Here is a 17,019-nt window from a genome sequence, read left to right as displayed (position 1 = left end):
CCATAGCATCAATGCCTTCCTCTTGCAGGAACTGCTGACACACTCCAGCCACATGAGGTCTTGCATTAGGAGGAACCCAGGGCCAACCGCACCAGCATATGGACTCACAAGGGGTCTGAGTATCTCATCTCGGTACCTAACAAACATCCTGCACAGTGTTGGGCTGTAAGCACAACCCCCACCTGTGGACGTCGGGCCCTCATACCACCCTCATGGAGTCTGTTTCTGACCGTTTGAGCAGACACATGCACATTTGTGGCCTGTTGGAGGTCATTATGCAGGGCTCTGGCAGTGCTCCTCCTGCTCCTCCTTGCACAAAGGCGGAGGTAGCGGTCCTGCTGCTGGGTTGTTGCCCTCCTACGGCCTCCTCCACGTCTCCTGATGTACTGGCCTGTCTCCTGGTAGCGCCTCCATGATCCTCCCTACTTTTCCCTCTCTTCCTCTCTCTCCCTCTGATTCCACCTCTTCCACAGTACTGCCCCTCATCTGACCACACAGGGACTCCAGTCTCTCCCCTATTGTCACTCCCACTGGTTGGATGATCATGTCCCTGAGAGAAGCAGGGAGAAAGAGAGAAAGAGAGAAAATGGCAACATCCATCTATTTCACGCACTTGGATAGTCACTAACTGAAACATATATGTACTCACACACACCACATGCACATACACGCTCACAAATACACACACTGTGAGAGCCTGTTAAACAGGCTGATGAGTCTTAGTGCCTCCTGCTCTTTCTCCTGCTCTGTCATTCCCTCCATGGGGTCTGTCTGCTACTCCTCCACCCTCCCCGTCACTGGGTTGATGCCCCTTAGCTTCCCTGTGGAACACAGTTACAAACACCTCCCTTGTAAATACTGTCCACTCCTAACCATCAAAAATTGTTTATGTTGCATGCTCCGATTTATGCTATCAGTCATGTATCACAAGCCTAACGATTAATTGTGTCCCTATACAGTATTACAAAGTGTTGTGTTTGTGACATTATCAATGGTTGTTTTACACACCTGTATTCCTCTGTGTCAGAGTCTGAGTCGCTAGAGTACTAGGCGTGGGTCACCTGACCTCCACTCAGCGAACCCTGCGCTTACCATAGCCTGAGTACTTCACAAAACAACTCACTGAGAGATAGAGAGAGAAAAGAGAAAATGGCAACATTCCTCTATTTCGATCTATCCATCTATTTCACACACTTGGATAGTCACTAACTGAAACAGATATGAAGGGGGGATGAAAGAGAGAGAGAGAGAGAGAGAGAGAGATGAGTTACTACATGTGCTATGAGGGGTTAATAAGTGGGTTCTTCTAACTAAGAGTTACTTTGAAATTAGCTAGTAAGAGTGACCGGAGTGTGATATGATGTGGGCACCGTTCTCTTTGCAGAGCACAAAGAGGAGCTCGGCAGCACAGTGCTTGATGTCCGTGTCCACGTCCCCTCACTGTGGCCCCCTGCTCCGGCCTCAGTGCCATGTCCCTCAGAGGTGGAAGGATCTGTAGCGGTGGACAGGCAGAGGCAAATGTTAGTGCTGGGTGGGAACAAAGACCTGCTCAACCAGTTAGCTGCTATCCAGAACTCATGTAGGGAGGGGACAGACAGAGGCCCCAATATCACAAGTCGAAGCAGGCTTCTCCAACAATGTAAACTGAACATCAGACTAACATTCATTCTGTATTAAAGCCACAATAATCAGTTGGAGTTTCAGCCCAACGGGAGAGAACAGTACCTGTTGTCTGAGGTAGTGGCGTGTCTTGCGGTGCGAGTGGCAGCTCTCAGTCAACAGATTCAGGATTGGAGTCCGTTTCTCCTTCAACTTCTGACCCTTAATAAATTCATAGGGGATTTTGTCAGCTTATGACCCTTTATACACACCCAGTATGCTTCCATAGCTATTCTCTATTGAGACGCAACCCTCCACTGCACACCAAGGGTGAAATGGCACCCATTTTGAAATGGTTCAGAACATATCTTTTCCACTTTGCCACGAAAAAGGAAACATTTAGACAACACCTAGAATGGCCACCATTACTTTCAAAAGAAAGATGCAAATACAAATACATGGATAGACAACAGAAGAGAAGACAGCAGAAGCCCTTGTACATACCCCTGTAACTCCTCAGTGAGTTCTTCTCTATCACTGGTCAGCAGCAGGCAGTGTCGTAGCACTGCAGCCAGGCGGCGATAGAGAGCTGGATCTTCCTGAGAGGGACATAAAGAGAAGAGGAGATGTTAAAAAGGCCTCCTGACCACAGATCTAGGATCAGTTTAAACTAACCCCCATTCTTAACTTTAAAAATACTGGCGACAGCTCCTAGCTACCTACTCCTGCCTACTCACAAACTAAAAGCCAGCGATGCCCCATAGAAGACGGACAAGGTACAGATTCAATAATTCAATGGAACTCTCCTCCACCCACCTCATCTGGCTCCTGTCTGTGGAAGCTGTATGCGATGTTGAACAGGGTCTTGAGGATCTCCACAGCCCTCTGTGACACCTCCTTAGAGACAGTTGGCGCACTGTGGTCGCTCAGCATCTTGTACTCTTCCCCCCCACTGCACAGACAGACACAGCATTGACACCCCTCGCTCCTGACAGAGGGAGACAGGGGGATATGGAGAGAAAAAAATAGAAATGGCAGGAGAGAGGGGCATACAGTAGGCCTACCCATCCCAAATCATACGCCTAACCATTATCAGGGAAACCACAACTCCATCGTCCTCGAGGCTGTTACCTGCTGCAGTTGCACCCTGAGCTCTGTCTGGCCTCAGGGCCGTCAGCAGGAAGAGCAGCCATAGTTCATAAAACTGCCCACTTGGAAGAGCTTTGGCACTGATCCCCTGCTTCAGCCTTCCTGAGAGAGAGAGAGAGAGAGAGAGAGAGAGAGAGAGATGAGGGAAGTGATGCCATACTATAAATAGTTTTTGCTGTACTCTAACAGTTGCTCTCTCTCACCTCAGAGTGCTAACCCTCTCTTGCGCCCTCTGACTGTTGTAGATTATATTACAAAGGGCTTTCAGGGCCTCCCTCCTCCCCACCTGGTCATCTTCCTCTTTCTCTTCTTTGTCCTCCTCTTCATCCCTCTCTTCTCGGACATCCCTCTTTCCGTGCACCAGCGCTTCATGACCCAGAGAGCAGTGGTGCTTGGCATTGCAGGTTTCCGTGGAGACAGAGCACAGGTTGCCATGGCAGGTCTCCGTGCTGAGGGTGCCGCAGGGGTCCCTGGTCACCGATGGCAATGTCGTTGCTCCACCTTGGCTGTTGTTGGCCGTAACCAGAGCAGTACTGCTCTGAGTGGAAGCCTGGGACAAGGGGTGCTGGGTTGGGCTATCACCGACAACGTTAGCATCCACGTTGCTAACCACTAACGAGCTAGCATTAGCGCCCCTACTGCTATAGAACTGACATCATCGAGGACACAATTAGCTTTGGAGTACACACACACACTTACGTGGGCCACGCACACGCGCACACACATGGGCACGCACTTACACACACACACGCACACACCCACTAATGAAACACTGCTCTGAATGGAGATTGGTGTAATGTAGTGCAAGGATCTGTCAGCTCAACTCTCACCCTCCCCCTCCCTCTCCTTCCCTCTCTGTCTCTCTCTCTCTCTTCCTTTTTCTCTCTATTCCTTTCTCTCTGTATCTCTCTCTCCTGTATTCCAATCTCTCTCTCTCTCTGTATCTCTCTCTCTTTCTCCTTCTCTTTCTGATGGTGTAATGTGTTCATCATTTTACCTCATCCAGCTCTTTTTGCTGCAGTCATTTGCACAGCCATTATAGGTAGAAGAAAGAAGACAGAAATTATGAATAATGACGTCATTAACATTATGAAGAGATACGACAGAGAGAGAAGAGAGGAAGTGAAGGGGATGACAGACGAGAGGGAGAAGAGGGGATGAGAGGGAGGTGGAATGTAGGGGAGGGAGGTGGAAAAGAACCATCCCACTGGACATTGTTCCTACGTCATTTCAACAAAAAAAGTATATGCGATAACGTTGAATCAACATAAGGGAATTTTGTATTTTCTTTTACCCAACTTTGAACCTAAATTCAATGGCATGGTGACCTTTTTTGTTGATGTCACATTCAATTAATGTTATTTGAGGGAGGAAGAAGTAGAAAATAAGGGATGACAGAAGAATGAAAGAGAGAGGCAACGGCGAAACGATGCAAAGGAATGACAGAAATAAAGAATTGTTCAAATCTTTTCTTCGTCCTCACCTTTCTTCTTTCCCTCTCCTCAATATTGAAGAAGCAGCATACTGTGGAGAAGATGGGGGGATATGTGGGAGGGAGGGATAAAGATCATTGTAAAGAGAAGGAGAGGGTATAACAATACAGTCAAGGATACATGGTGCAGTCATGGAGTATTGTAGTTATGGAAACAGACAGCCCCATGGTATGGTAGTCATTGTTACAGACAGTTGTTTCCAGCAGTGTGGTAGTCATAGTAACACAGGCAGTGTAGTACTTGAGTGTTGTAGTGGTCCAGGTGTGTCTGTCCTGGTCTCCTTGTCTGATGCACTGAATGATCCTCTCCAAATCCATATGCATGATTTCACCCCCCCCCCCCCCCCCCCCCCATTAAACTGCTAAACCAGAGCAGTGTGATCAAGCATTACTTCCTTTTTATCCCAGCATACAAGATTCAATACTATCACCTTAAGTTATGCAATAGCAGCACACATTCTACCTACATCTACAATAGGGTGACCAGACGTCCCCGTTTTCCTAGGACAGTCCCCGTTTTTGGTGGCCTGTCCCCGGCTGTAGCTGTCCCCGGAAATGTCCCGTTGTTAACGGTGCGTTAAAAATAGACCGCAAAGTGAAATATTTTACTTGGCAAGAAAGACCAGGCAGCAGTCTAAATCGCATTGTGCTTGTTTTGGCCAGCAGAGGGGGCTGCTCGCTATAGCAGCTTCATTCACTCTTCTTCTACTAACTACTTGCTCACACTAGTTTTAGAGAAAACTGCTGTGGAAAACTCAGCCAGAAGCTATCAAGGGTCAAGTGAATCCACAACATCACCACAAATGTCTTTTCAAGCCAGGTCGTTTGAGATACTAGCTAGTGATGTTATAATGTCACAATTTATTATATAGATAGATGATCTGCTCAATTAGGTTTAGAATAGGTTATGCTAGTAAACGTTAGTCTACATTTGGAAAATATTATTATATTAGATGAGTGCACAATTCATTCTGAGAATATTTTTGTAGATTACAATTTTAATGGTTTGGCATTATAATAAGTAGTGTGAAAATATATTTAGAAATGTTCATGGATAACATTATCAGTGGAGAGGAAGGAGAGGAGGAAGACTGGTTAGGAAGGAGACAGAGGAGGAAAGGTAACGATATGGTTACAGAGCCTGCCAATTTATTATTCCAAACAATGTTTTTGAGATAAAGTACAAAAATGAGGCAAGCAATGGGAATCTGTTAACCAAAGTATTTGATCTAATAGTATGCTATTTATTAATACGGATTGGAGAGAAAGGAGAAGGAAAAATTAAGGGAGTAAAAAGAGTGAAGCAAGGAGAGTGTAGAAGAGTGAGGTGGAAAGGTGAAGAGAAGGAAATGAAGACGAGTGAAAAAAAGAGGAGAAAGATTGGAGGAGAAGAAAAAGTTAAGAGAGTAAGAATAGTTACACAAGGAGAGTGAAGAAGAACAGACAGAGGAGATACAATAACTATTTCCAAGAAACAGCAATGCACTTTCTATGAAAAACATAATGAGAGAATTTCCATTTATACGCTCAGGTCAAGACGATAGAATGGTTCACTGCACCCTTTGTAATTCCTCTCTTTCAATTGGCCTCCGGAGAAGAATGGCAGCGGTAGAACATCAGCAGACGAAAATGCATAAAGCCTCTCTGATTGCCCGTGTTGGTATGCCCTCTGTCACCACATTCTTCAAGAAGGTAGAGCCTTCCCAAGAAGAATATGGTTTAGCTGTGCAGGAGGATGTCTTTGCATACCCACACTATGCGACACAATCATAGTTACAGATCTATGGACTGCACAGCACAACTGATATGGAAGCTTTATGAGCCAAAGTTTACATGTGCTAGGACAAAATGTGACGCCATAGTGAGTAACGTGTTAGCACCATGGGCAACTACTTAGGTAACACAGGACCTAGACCAGGTTGAATTTGTGTCCCTGTCCATTGATGCGTCCACTCATGGACAGGTAAAGCTGCTGCCAATAGTCAGATATATAATATATATGATGGCAGCACATCTGTGGAAACAAAACTGCTTGATTTTATTGAATTGAATGGAGAAACAGTAGAGGTAATTGGTCCTGGTGGTCATCCAAAAAAGTAACCTGAAAAACATTCTCTGCCGACAACAAATACCAACTTTGGAGGATTGAATAGGCTGGGGAGGGTCAATGTCCATACCAAAGTTAAAAAGGAGAGGAGTACCATAACATTTTAGGACACAGCAATGTTCGCTGGATGTCCATGCTCCCTGTTCTAGAAAGAGTGTTGAAAATGTGCCATTCAAATCCTTTTTTATTTCTGAAGACAAATGCCCTGCTGTCCTGTGAACAATGTTTGAAGATCCACTGACTGAACTTTGGCTGGCCTTTGTCCATGGAAACTTGACCATATTCAGTGACACGATCAAGATGCTTGGAGGCCAGGACCACTGTGCTGTGGAGTCCGCTGCAATTCTGAGAAACCTTGAGGCAAAATTCACTGCAAGACGTGATGACAACTTCATTCCAGTTTTGCTCAGAGGACTTCTGAGAGAGCTGGAGCCATGTCTAAAGAGAGCTTTCTCAAAACATCCCAATCATTCTTCACTACGGCTGTGAACTACTTGCAAGCATGGGGAAAGCACACAGATAATCTAAAGGATTTACATGGTCTCCTTTTAAAAAGGCAACCTCTGCGTGAAGAGATCCAGAAGGCAGCAGGCACACTGCAGGAAAAATGCCCCAATGTGACCATCAATGAGGATGCATTGTGTGACGAGGTTACTGGCCTGCAAGAGTTTCTAAAGGTGGGGGGATCACTTGAAGAATGGAAAACATCTGAGACACCGCTTAGTCAGAGATGGAGCACGGTGGTTACCCACTTCAAAGAGAATGACATCCCACACACTAACCTGACTAGATTAGCGTCTGTTGTCATGTGCTTACCTGGAAGTAGTGCACCAGTCGAGAGAGTGTTCTCCCAAATGAATGATCTATGGACAGCAGCAAGAAATAGGTTCACTGTTCCTACCATCAAGGCCATGCTTATTGTGAAGACAAACTTCAACCTCCCCTGCCAGGAGTTCATGAAGCTGGCCAATGACAGAGCAATCCTGAAGAAAATACATTCTTCTGAGAAATATACAGATTAGGTTGGTATAAGTATATTATGTAGTTACCAATCTCATCAGCATCTTATTTCTTTATTATGCTGTTAAGTATTTCACACATACTATTTCTGTTTTGTCAATTTTGCTCATGTTCTCTTCTGCTCTTATTGTAGCAGGACCACTGAATGGCTGTTCAGCTCTGACAGTTCTGTCTGGTCACCTTAATCTACAACCAACAAACCAGGTGTCCCTTCAATGGCAGGATACAGATAGCAACCTTGGTCTTGTCTCTTTGTGTTTCTCTGTGCAGTTTCTCTCTCCTAAACCCTGTATGTAATCTAATCTAGTCTCCCTCACTGTCACGTTCTGACCATAGTTCTTTTGTGTTTTCTTTGTTTTAGTGTTGGTCAGGACATGAGCTGAGTGGGCATTCTATGTTGTGTGTCTAGTTTTCCCATTTCTATGTTTGGCCTGATATGGTTCTCAATCAGAGGCAGGTGTTAGTCATTGTCTCTGATTGGGAACCATATTTAGGTAGCCTGTTTTGTGTTGGGTTTTGTGGGTGGTTGTTTCCTGTATTCTGTCTTTGTGGCTATGCACCAGATTGGACTGTTTTGGTTTTTCACGTTTGTTGTTTTTCACGTTTGTTGTTTTGGTATTTTGTAGTGTTCACGTTTATGGTCTTTATTAAACATGTTGAACTCTAACCACGCTACGCTTTGGTCCGATCCTTCATCCACAGAAGAAAGCTGTTAAACCTCTTTCTCTCTCTCTCTCCCTCTTTTCACAGTACAATAGGCCATGGATTATATTGTGAACTTTGACTAGTAAATGGAAAGAGACAGACAGCAAAATAAGGAACGCTTCACAGATTAGAAATTGGATGCAGGCAAAGTTGGCTGAATTCCGGTAGACAGATTCCAGGCCGATTCAATCAGTTCCAAGCCCCCCTCATTGCTAGCTGGGTAATGCTCGGTTGGGGATTTAACACATCTTCTTGACACTTACATCACAAGAAAGAGAAGAAAGTATGCAGGTAAATAAACGCAATTTGTAATTGTGTGACTGGTCAGTTGTGAACATTAAATAATAATCTGTAGTTGTAAACACATTCTCAAATGTTTGTTAGATGTGTTTTGTAGTTGTAATCGCATTCGCAAACTTGGAATATCTGCACATGTCAATTTCGCACTCTCAGACTTCTGGCAGCGCTTTTTACTATGACAAACATATTTGTAGATGTGCAAACAGCGATTTGCAAGGAGAGAGAGAGAGGAATGCCTCTTTTCCTTTGGAACATTTGTGAGTGTAATGTTAACTGTTTATTTTTGTTTATTTTATTATCTATTTCACTTGCTTGGGCAACGTTAAAATATGATACCCATGCCAATAAAGCCCATTGAATTTAAATTCATTGAGAAAGAGAGAGCAGGGGCTCATGGAAGTGGAACCTGTTTCTTCTAACCAATCAGATTAGGTTTTTATAGACCAGCATAGGCTACTCTACACTGGTTGGTTGGTTACAGCTCACATGGGCATGCTGGCGCAACCACCTGTCAGCGTAGTGTGTTACCAGGTTACCACTTGCGCTATTAATTGTCATGAAAGAAAGACATTTAAACTTGCTCAGCTGTTACTTGTCATGGCGGGTAAGTTTAAATTTCTTTGTCTTATAGCTCGTAGGCAAGCTTTTTTCCCCTTAGTAATACGTTTTGGGAAGCTATTGTCCAAGTCTCTCTCTCTCCTTGCTTGCTTGCAAATCTCTGTTTGCACATATTCAAAAGTTTTAGAACACCTACTCAAGGGTTTTCTTTATTTGGACTATTTTCTACATTGTAGACTAATAGTGAAGACATCAAAACTATGAAATAACACATATGGAATCATGTAGTAACCAAAAAAGTGTTAAAGAAATAAAAATATTCTATATCTAGATTTTTCAAATAGCCACCCTTTGCCTTGATGACAGCATTGCACACTCTCAACCAGCTTCACGAGGTAGTCACCTGGAATGCATTTCAATTAACAGGTGTGCCTTATTAAAAGTTAATTTGTGGAATTTCTTTCCTTAATGCATTTGAGCGAATCAATTGTGTTGTGACAATGTAGGGGTGGTATTTGACCTATTTGGTAAAAGACCAAGTCCATATTATGGCAAACAGAAATTAAGGTCAGTCAATACGGAAAATGTCAAGAACTTTGAAAGCTTCTTCAAGTTAAGTCGCAAAAACCATCAAGCGCTATAATGAAACTCGGTCTCATGAGGACAGCCACAGGAATGGAAGACCCAGAGTTACCTCTGCTGCAGAGGATAAGTTCATTAGAGTTAGCAGCCTCGGAAATTGCAGCCCAAATAAATGCTTCACAGAGTTCAAGTAACAGACACATCTCAACATCAACTGTTCAGAGGAGACTGTGTGAATCAGGCCTTCATGGTTGAATTGCTGCAAAGAAACCACTACTAAAGGATACTTATAATAACAAGTGACTTGCTTGGGCCAAGAAACATGAGCAATAGACATTAGACCGGTGGAAATTTGTCCTTTGGTCCAAATGGGAGATTTTTGGTTCCAACCGCAGTGTCTTTGTGAGATGCAGTGTGGGTAAACGGATGATCTCTGCATGTGTATTTCCCACCGTAAAGCATGGAGGAGGAGGTGTTGCTTTGCTGGTGACACTGTGATTTACTTAGAATTCAAGCCACACTTAACCAGCATGGCTACCCAGCATTCTGCAGCGATACGCCACCCCGTCTGGTTTTGCCTTGGTGGGACTATCATTTGTTTTTCAACAGGACAATGACCCAACACACCTTCAGGCTGTGTAAGGGCTATTTGACCAAGAAGGAGAGTGATGGAGTGCTGCATCAGATGACGTGGCCTCCACAATCCCCCGACCTCAACCAAATTGAAATGGTTTTGGATGAGTCGAACCGCAGAGTGAAGGAAAAGCAGCCAACAAGTGCTCAGCATATGTGTGAACTCCATCAGGACTGTTGGAAAAGCATTCCAGGTTAAGCTGGTTGAGAGAAGACCAAGAGTGTGCAAAGCTGTCATCAAGAATCTGCAGTCTCAAATCTCAAATATATTTTGATTCGTTTATCACTTTTTTGGTGTTATTTCATAGTTTTGATATCTACACTATTATTCTACAATGCAGAAAATAGTCAAAATAAAGAAAAACCCTTGAATGAGAAGGTGTTCTAAAACTTTTGACAGGTGGGGAGAGAACTTTTTCTCATGGTAGAGCGCAAAAGCACTGCATTGCTCACAAATATTTGCCTTGTTTGAGAGGATCAAAACTGCATAATAAACTGGGTGGTTCCAGCCCTGAATGCTGATTGGCTGACAGCTGTGGTATATCAGACCGTTATACCACGGGTATGACAAAACATTTATTTGTACTGCTCTAATTTCCTTGGTAACCAGTTTATAATAGCAATAAGGCTTGTAATGTATGACCAATATACCACGGCTAAGGGCTATATCCAGGCACTCTGTGTTGTGTCGTGAACAGCCCTTAGCCGTGGTATGTTGGCGATATACCACACCCCCTCGTGCATTATTGCTTAATTATACAATGGGTGGTTCTAATCCAGAATGCTGATTGGTTAGAACTGCATGCCAGCCGGTGTCTATTCCACAGGCTAAATCTATTCCACAGGCTAAATCTATGAAGCTAAAATGCCTGTTCCATCTGACCGCGCAATCCACTGCCTCATCAGCCAAGCCAGGCAATTTATGAACTTGATCTCCACTATAAAAATCATCTAGACATTATCTCACATTTCTTTTAGACTAAAGTTTTGTTTTCAACGGCAGATATTTGTATAAATCTTGCTGTCTGTCTCTCCGACATTTGCAACATTGTTTCAATACTGAAATTCGGTCGTCAGCTGTCCCTTAGTAATGAATGTGTCGGGATTCGGGACGAGACAGACAGGCAGCATTTTTCAGGAGGAAAAAGAAAAGCACACCTGTTTAGCCGAGGTGCTAGCTAGCGGAGTAGAACACTTGAAAAAGAAAAGGAGAGCCGCACACTCCAGGAGATCAGATGCAATAATTGAATAACCTAATATCCAGCGTTTCGACAGACATGATGTCTTCATCAGGACAGCATTTCTCAGCCAGTTGAAATCATGAATCAGCTGGCATAATTTTTAATGGATACAGTACATCAGAAAAGTATTCAGACCCCTTGACTTTTTCCACATTTTGTTACGTTACTGTCACGACTTCCGCCAAAGTCGGCTCCTCTCCTTGTTCGGGCAGCGTTCGGTGGTCGACGTCACCGGCTTTCTAGCCATCGCCGCTCCATTTTTCATTTGTCCATTTCTATTGTCTTGTTTTGCACACCTGGTTTACATTCCCCAATTACACTGCATGTATTTATTCCTCTGTTCCCCCTCATGTCTTTGTGTGACATTGTTTGTGTGTTACGTGTTTTGTAACGCGCCAGGCTGGCGTTCGTTATTTCCGTGTTACTCAGGCAGGTAGTAGGCTCTGGCAGATCCTGGCTAGCTGGTGGTTCTGGCAGATCCTGGCTGACTTGCGGATCCTGGCTAGCTGGTGGTTCTGGCAGATCCTGGCTGACTGGCGGATCCTGGCTGACTGGCGGATCTGGAAGATCCTGGCTGACTGGTGGATCCTGGCTGACTGGCGGATCTGGCTGCTCCATGCAGACTGGCAGCTCTGGCTGCTCCATGCAGACTGGCGGCTCTGGCTGCTCCATGCAGACTGGCGGCTCTGGCTGCTCCATGCAGACTGGCAGCTCTGGCTGCTCCATGCAGACTGGCAGCTCTGGCTGCTCCATGCAGACTGGCAGCTCTGGCTGCTCCATGCAGACTGGCAGCTCTGGCTGCTCCATGCAGACTGGCAGTTCTGGCTGCTCCATGCAGACTGGCAGCTCTGGCTGCTCCATGCAGACTGGCAGCTCTGGCTGCTCCATGCAGACTGGCAGCTCTGGCTGCTCCATGCAGACTGGCAGTTCTGGCTGCTCCATGCAGGCTGGCAGCTCTGGCTGCTCCATGCAGGCTGGCAGCTCTGGCTGCTCCATGCAGACTGGCAGCTCTGGCTGCTCCATGCAGACTGCCAGCTCTGGCTGCGCTGAACAGGCAGGAGACTCCAGCAGCGCTGTAGAGGAGGAAGGCTCTGGCAGCGCTGAACATGCGGGAGACTCCGGCAGCGCAGGAGAGGAGGAAGGCTCTGGCTGCGCTGAACAGGCGGGAGACTCCGACAGCGCTGGAGAGGAGAAAGGCTCTGGCAGCGCTGAACAGGCGAGGCGCACTGAAGGCCTGGTGCGCGGTGCTGGCACTGGGTAGAGGACATGCACAGGAAGCCTGGTGCGGGGAGCTGCCACCGGAGGACTGGTGTGTGGAGGTGGCACTGGATAGACCGGACCGTGCAGGCGCACTGGAGCTCTTGAGCACCTGGCTCGGTGCCCACTCTAGCCCGGCCAATACGAAGAGCTGGTATGTACCGCACCGGGCTATGCACCCGCACTGGAGACACCGTACTGGAGACACCGTGTGCTCCACAGCATAACACGGTGCCTGCCCGGTCTCTTTAGCCGGTACGGCTCACAGGGAGTATGGCTACGCCAGGTAAGAGACCTGCGCTAACTTCCTGTGCTTACCGGGGGGGTAAGCACAGGAAGTTAGCGCAGGTCTCTTACCTGGCGTAGCCATACTCCCTGTGAGCCCCCCCCCCCCCCAATACATTTTTGGGGCTGACTCTCGGGCTTCCATCCGCGTCGCCGTGCTGCCTCTTCATACCAGCGCCTCTCCGCTTTTACCGCCTCCAGTTCTTCTTTGGGGCGTCGATATTCACCAGGCTGTGCCCAGGGTCCTTTTCCGTCCAATATTTCCTCCCAAGTCCAGAAGTCCTTCGATCGCTGCTCCTCACGATAAACAGGGGGAGTTGGCTCAGGTCTGAACCCTGACTCTGCCACACTCTCCCTGAGCCCCCCCCCCCAAGAAATTTTTGGGGCTGACTTTCGGGTTTCCTTGCCAACCGTGTTCCCTCGTATCATCGGCTCCTATCTCCGGCTGCCTCTGCTCTCCTAAGTGCCTCCACCTGTTCCCATGGGAGGCGATCTCTTCCAGCCAGTATCTCCTCCCAAGTGTCACAACCTTTGCCATCCAAAACGTCTTCCCATGTCCATTCCTCCTTTCGCTGTCGCTGCCTGTCACCACGCTGCTTGGTCCGTGTGTGGTGGGTGATTCTGTTATGGCTTTCTTCCGTTGAAGGAGAGTCGGACCAAAATGCAGCGTGGTGGTTACTCATGTTCTTTAATGAAGAATATGCGATACATGAAATAACTAATTAAATACAAAAACAACAAACGGACCGAGAAAACCTATACAGCCTGTCTTTTTAATAAAAAATAATGTATTATCTTCAATACCATTCATTCTTTACAACTCATAATTTTCATACATACTCAAATAATGGTATTTTAATTTAACTAAACATAAACCCCAAACAAAACCTCAGGGGAGCATCTTCCCTCCCCGTCACCCTACAAAATACCTTTCCCTATCTCCCCGTCCCTAATCTATCCCCTTACAAATCTAAATGACACCCAGCCCTAAAACCCCCCTTCCACCTCTCCCGAGCAGCATGCTGCCCCCACTTCCTCTCCTCCCTCTTCATCTTCCCCCTCAAATCTCCTTCCACCCTCCTCACTATCCCTTCCACCCCCCAATCTCTCCCTGTCTTCACCATGTTCTGCCTGGCTTCCCACAGCCCCCGTTTAAAGAGACTCATGAGAAGCCAGAGCAGAAACCTGTCCCTATCCGTCCCTCTCGCTCTCCCTACACCTCTCTCTAACCTGGCCCACGTCAATACAAAATCCCCTAGCCCATACTACTCCGGCAAAGGCACAGTCCCAAAAGACATGGCGCACAGTCTCCTCCCTGCCACAAGAGGATCTTGGACAGGTGGGGGATTGCACCAAACTATACCAGTACATGATGGAACGTACCGGCAAGCACTTATGGAGGCTCAACCAATTCAGGTCCTTGAGCCTGTTGTCCAGACCCCGCGCCTGCACTCCCTCCCAGACCACTTCCGAGATGCCCACTACAGGCGCCGGACTCCCTGCCTTTCTGACCACCTCGTACAGGTGCCTGTGATCTAAACCTACTAGGGCAACTTCAACCTCAGGGTGTGCACGCAGCCACTTGGCCGCATGACCAAAGTGCCACGGCAGCTGTTCCGCCCGAGGACCCGTGTTAGACCACACCATTACGCTTCTCGCCTGATACGAGAAGAACACCCGCAGGAGGTAACCGGATGGGTGTATCACTGGATGAGCAAGCTCCGTTAACAAGAAAGAAACAAAAATTGTGTCCAGCTTGAGGGGGAAATGTGGTACCCCCCTACCTCCCTCCCCGATGGGACAGATCATGCGTGCCCTGGCGACCCACTCGCACCTGCCACTCCACATGAACTGAAACACAAGCCTCACTAGAGGCCTCCTCAGACAAGCCGGCAATGGGTAGATGTACGGCAAATACAAAAGAGACGGCAACACATCCACCTTTAGGACCAGTACTTTGCCCATAAAAGACAAATACCTAGCCTTCCACATTGCTAGCTTCCTCTGTACCACTGCGATACGCATGCTCCAGTTCAGCGTCGCTGAGCCGGAGGTCTCAAAATGGACCTCGAGAATCCTCAGGGCCCCCTCACAGAGAGATAACCCCCCAGGCACATCCGTTCTACCACGCCATCTTCCGAAAAACTTGACGGAAGATTTTGCATGGTTCAGAACTGCTCCCGACGCTCGGGTGAAATCCCCAAAGATGGCAAGGGACCTTGTCAGGCACGAGTCCTTGCACAGCAGCAAGGAAGTGTCGTCGGCGTACTGCGTCATCTTAACACGCAGCCCACCACTTCCAGGGATCAACAAGCCTTCCACCCCTGTGTCTGCCCTAATGGCAGCCCCCAGAGGCTCCATGTACAGAACAAAGAGGAGAGCTGCCTGACCCCAGACGAGAGGTCAAAAACGTCACCCAAGTGACTATTTACACTAACTCGGCACCCCGCTCCGACATATAATGTACGAATCCATCCTATGAACTTCTCCCCAAATCCTAATCGACCTAACACTCTGAATAAAAATGATCTATTCATGCGATCAAAGGCTTTCGCCTGATCTAGCGCTGCTACCATTAAAGGCAGTCCTCTATCTTCAACCCAAGCGATGGAGTCCCTGATTAACTGTAGGTTCCATCTAATAGAGCGGCCCTCTACCCCGCACGTCTGATCCTCATGGACGACGTAGGGAAGGGCTGTGCGCAACCGGTCTGCTAAAACCTTTGCAAGTAGCTTGTAATCTACACACAGCATGGTCAACGGCCGCCAGTTGCCAAGGTCTGTTACTTCCCCCTTCTTATATAAAAGTGACAGCACACCAACAGCCATTGATCCCCCCGGGACCCCCGTCTCAAGGATGGCCTTCAAGACTTCGAGGACCACTGGTCCAAGTATACCCCAAAACTTGAGATAAAACTCAGCCGGCAGCCCATCCATCCCAGGCACCTTCCCTTTTCCCATCCTCCTAAGAGCGCTCTCAACCTCTTCTAGTGAAATCTGGGCCTCCATCACTTCTCTAATGTCCTCCGGCAACCGCCTGGACAAGTGTTCTAGAAACACATTTCCCTGCTCTACATCTATTTCCCTTTCCTTAAATAAACCTTGGAAATGATCAGTTGTCACCCTGACCATATCCTCTGGTTCTCTAACTATACTACCATTTTCTTCCCTAACGCCTTGCATTACCTTCCTACTCTGTCTGGCCCTAACCGACTTAAAGAACATAGCAGAACAAGTCTCATGTTCTAGAAAGCCACTATGCGCACGTTCCAGGAAAGCTCGAGCCTTCCGCTCCTGCAACTCCCTGAGCTGCGCCTTTAGGGTTGCGGATCTCTCCCAGTCAAACGACCCGCCGAGGTTGCCTGCCTCGTATTCGAGTTCAATTAACCTTTGGATGCGATCCACCTCCCTCCTCTCCTCCCTTTTTTTCCTCTTGCAATACCCTATTATAAAAGCCCTAATCCTCACCTTAACTAATTCCCACCACTCTAACACCCCCTCGCACATGGACCGGAGATTTCAAGCCTCCAAAAGAAACCATAAAACCCGTCAACAAAAGCCTGCTCCTCCAGCACATCCCGATCTAACTTCCAGTACCCCCTACCAAAGAGGCAGACTGGCGACCCCACCTGCAGGAGCACCCCGTCGTGATCCGAAAAGAAAACAGGCAACAGCCGCCCAGACAACTTACCCAAAGACCTGGGTACAAAAATATAGTCGAGCCTCCGCTCAACCCCCCTGGAGTTGTGCCATGTAGGACCGGCCATTTTCGGAGTAGTGTGCAGACCACCATCTACCAGACCATGGCAAGCCATTAGCCCGGCAATGGCGCCTGCACTGCTATCCCCCCCTATTCCTAAATCTGTATTAAAATCCCCCCCCATCACTAATTTCCTATTTGTGACACACAGGGGCGTCAGACAGTCCACCATCTCCCTCCTGTCTGCCACCACCTGTGGACCATACACCACCACTAATCTAAATGTACAATCCCTTATCGTGACATCCACCCCTATAACCCTCCCCTGCATTACCACAAAAGAATCCTCCACTTTTACCTCCCTGTGCCCACACAAAATCCCTACCCCCGAT

General features: G+C 47.2%; 1 pseudogene; it reads right to left on the bottom strand.

Moving 5' to 3' along the window:
- Positions 1 to 672: 672 nt before the first annotated feature.
- Positions 673 to 13,013, bottom strand: LOC109897241 (synembryn-A-like; annotated as a pseudogene).
- Positions 13,014 to 17,019: the final 4,006 nt, after the last annotated feature.

Source organism: Oncorhynchus kisutch, linkage group LG10 (assembly GCF_002021735.2).
Source record: "Oncorhynchus kisutch isolate 150728-3 linkage group LG10, Okis_V2, whole genome shotgun sequence".
Taxonomy (NCBI): domain Eukaryota; kingdom Metazoa; phylum Chordata; class Actinopteri; order Salmoniformes; family Salmonidae; genus Oncorhynchus; species Oncorhynchus kisutch.
This window is presented reverse-complemented; position numbering and strand designations above follow the sequence as displayed.